The sequence below is a fragment of the Apis dorsata genome, unplaced genomic scaffold (assembly GCF_000469605.1).
Source record: "Apis dorsata unplaced genomic scaffold, Apis dorsata 1.3 scaffold_265, whole genome shotgun sequence".
NCBI lineage: Eukaryota > Metazoa > Arthropoda > Insecta > Hymenoptera > Apidae > Apis > Apis dorsata.
The window spans coordinates 1,406,383-1,410,419 of NW_006263543.1; positions in this window are offsets into that span (position 1 = coordinate 1,406,383).

Here is a 4,037-nt window from a genome sequence, read left to right on the forward strand (position 1 = left end):
GCGGAAGGTTGTTACAATTTTAGTGCGTTTACGCAAGAATCGCGATCTGTGATATTCTTAAGCGGTACTTAAGCAATTCGAGGGATCGTTCGACGCGTTCGTTTCCCTTCCGATCGATGTTGGATCGTTGGATCTTATCAGGATGTTTCGATAAGGGAGGAGGACTCGAAGAATCTCGTCGGAGGAGGGTCGAAACGGCGCGCTCGGATCGGATCCCTCGCTCGAATCGAAAGCATAAAGTCACGTTAATTGTAAATGTAAATGGCTGAAAACTCGTATGGCAAATAAATATGGTTTATATACAAGTGTGCGTCGTATCAATTTCCCAAAGAGTTTATATATGTGTATATATATATATATTTCTTGATCGATGAAAGTTACATTGGAGGAGATTGTAGCGGTTTCGATGAAAATTTTTTTTAAATTTCGTATTTACAGAGAAAATGAAATAAAATTTTTAGTGCTTTTTTGTTTTTCAAATATAACTTCGTAACGATGCGGGACATGGGAAAAATTAAAAAAAGAAAAACAAAATTTTTAGAATCCCATTATACGATATACCGTCGCGAAAACGATTTTCCAGATGAAATTGCGTTCAAAGTTGTATCAAAGAATTTAACGTTTCGTTCTCCCGGAAACGCGAAATAAGAATGATCGGTGTTAAGTTTCGCGATAATAGGAGATTTAGAAAAAAATCGAATGAAAATGGAGGATTATAACGTGTATAACACTTGAATACAGATCAAAGTGGGCTCAAAGTTTGCGGCGAGTTCGATCAGGAAACAGACGAGTGTCTCGACGTTCCTCTGCTTCTAACCCCACAGAATAGCCTAGAAAAAGCATAATCGAAACCTGTCAGAAAGTATCAGTGTCGAGAGGGCAACCGAAATATATAAATCCTATTTCACTACGCAATTCGCATTCACGAAATTTCTTACATGAGGGAAAATTCGAGGCCGCACGCCTGTACCCGAGGATGAGTTCCATGACAGATGACCTAACATGTCACCGGCTATCTCGCATCTCCTGATCCTCTGGGTAAGGGAGGAAAAAAGGAAACGGATACTCCCGACCGAGAATTCATCCGAAACGAAAAATCACGCGAAATCCTTTCGCTACGTGTAATCGATCTTGTTCACGCTCATGTCGTTCACCCATCTATGCGCAGATGACACTCGTCTCTTATGGCAGAATGAGCGCGACACGTACACCATACGTGTCGGAATTCGAGTACGTTCCTCAGCTTCACCCCTCCAGAAATCCCGATTGCCCGTCCCGGTTCATCAGTGACAGGCAAATCAGAGAAGACTCGGACGAATGGGATCGACCGTTGATCGAGATCAGGGCTGTGCTCTCACACTGCCCCCTGCTTGGAAACGAGAAGTAAGCCTCGATATTTATCTCTCTCTCTCTCTCGAGGGAGAGACATATATCTGATTATTCGTATTCGATCCGCGTAGAACGAGGCAAGGTGTTCACGTTCGTCGAAAACGTAGACACGACGAGGAACAGAATCCAGTGACGATGAGAAACTGCACGCGGAAGATCATTATCAGCATGAGGTTCAACAATATCGGCAAGGTTCTGATTACAGATTCCTACGATTATTATCGTTTATTATTTTTTTTCCCCCCCTTCCTTTTCTTTTTCTCTTTCTTTCTTTTTTCGTATATTCGCGCGAATAACGAGGTATAAAAAAATGGTATTGCCAGACCGAGATCGAGGAGAAATTCGTAGTGATCGATCACGTGCTGGACCCGTTCACGATGGAAAAGATCCCGCTCCAAAATCCCTACGTGATCAAAGTTCGCCAAGATACTATACTGCAGTTTTATGGGTTGAAATTTCAAAGTGTGAGTATCTCATACGAGAGGCGAGGAAAAATCTTTCTCGAAAGAGAGAAAAAAAAAAAAAGAAAAAATCTTATCTCACGAGAGATAAAAAAATCAGATCACTTTCATCATCATCAGTCGGCGTCGACGGCTCTGCTGATCGGTTACCGTTAGATCCGCGACAAAAATTTCTCTCGATCCTTTATCGGATCGCGATAAGTGATATTTCGTCCAAATTTGGTCTGTCCTTTTTTACCATTCGTTGGTACTAGTATCACTACTACTGCTAGCAGAGCGGTCGACGAGATCTCGCGGGCAATCTTATTGATCGCGCGGCTTTGAACAAGGTTGTTAACGCAGAGGCGAGGGAAGAGGTGATTAACAACCGGAGCCCGAATTTTACGGGATGCAGCGTTACCGAGCATCCCACTTGCGGCCGATCCTTCATACACGGGAAACCTGTTCCGTTCAGCGAGGTAAAACTGGCAAAAGCTATTTCTCACTTTCCAACGAATCGCAATAATCTTTGTCTTTCAGCGATTTCCATTCTCCAATCGCACTTTTATAGGGGAATTACACGTTGGAAATAGATTAGCAGAAAATTAGTTTCGCACGATTCCTATTTTATTTCGAATAAAATAATCTCTGATCGATTTTACACGCGCGAAATGACAATACCGTAATGAATACGCTTGACGAGGATTTCTTTTTCCTGTTTTTAAGAGATTATTATCGTCAATTGTTTGAAGATTTATTTCTACATTTATTCATGTCAATTTAAATAAGATATAATCAGTTTTATATACGTTAATAATTCACGATTCGATAAATTCAGAAATCCGAGAAGAACTCTTATTTATATATATAGAAAAAAAAAAAAAAAGAAAACTTGGGTATTTTACTTTGATTCCTCCCTGGTTTATTCACGTAAAACATTATCGATAATGTTTTTATCCCTCTGTTTATCGAGGATGATCACGGATAATCCGGTTGCAGGGTTTCTGTTGTTCGTGCAATTCGACGTTCGAGAGACATCATTTGTCCGATTCGAGGCAGCCGACGGAAAGTTGCAGCGGCAAGGCCAAGTCAAACTACGAAGCCGCTGCAAACAAATCTTGCAACAGGTTTCAGAGCGAAAGCGGGTGCATGGATACGGAGGACAATTCGGTGGCACGAGGCCAGCCAACAAGGGGCGAGGCTCCATTCCATCGGAAACCAAACGTGTCTCATTCGTGTATACCTGGCAACGAGACAATCGAATTCGGAACTTTGTACGACACGCGGAACGGAATCCAGATAATTTTGTCGAAGAAACCGCTTGTAAATAAGGAAACGGTGAATAACGAGTCGAGGAAAAGCGAGGAGCCGGGTTTTCCTACCACGATCCGGGCCAAACAGGACAGATACTACGATGGAAAGGGATTGGAAACAACCAGCGTTTCTTCGTATCTGGAGCTGATCGTTGGAGAGTTGTTGGACGTAACGACAACGGGGGTTGGACGGGCGTTGACGCGAGAGAAGGTCGCCTCGAAGGGAGGAAACGGAAAACCGATCGAAAAGGAGGGGAATTCGAAACAGAGCCAATCGACGACACCCGTTAAAAATTCAGGATTGGCGAAGGAAGACGGAGGAAAACGGTACGAGGCTAAGAACAATCGCGAGTTCCAGTCGATGGAGAATACGAAACACGGGGGATCGATGGGAGTGGGGAAAAATTCAGGATTGGCGAAAAAGAATGGAGGGAATCGGTACGGAGCTTCGAGCGATCGCGAGTTCCATAATTCGAGAGACGACGAATCGTCGACGGTGGGGAAAAATTTTAGATTTTCGAATGGAAATCGGTACGAGGCATCGAATAATCGAGGATTCCAGTCGATCGGTAATTCGAAATACAAGGGATCGATGAGAGCTGGTAAAAATTCGGGATTCGCGAAGGAAGATGGAGGAAGAAATCGAGACGAAGTTTCGAGCGGACGCGAGTCGATCCATAATTTCAAGCACGGCGAATCGATGACGGTGGCGAAAAATCGAGACGAAGCTTCGAGCAATCGTGAATTTCAATCGAGTCATACATCCGAACACGAATCGATGACAGCAGGGAAAAATCGAGACGAAGTTTTGAATGATGGAGAATTCCAGCCGATCCATAATTCTAAACACGGTGAATCGATAACAGCAGAGAAAAATCGAAACGAAGTTTTGAAC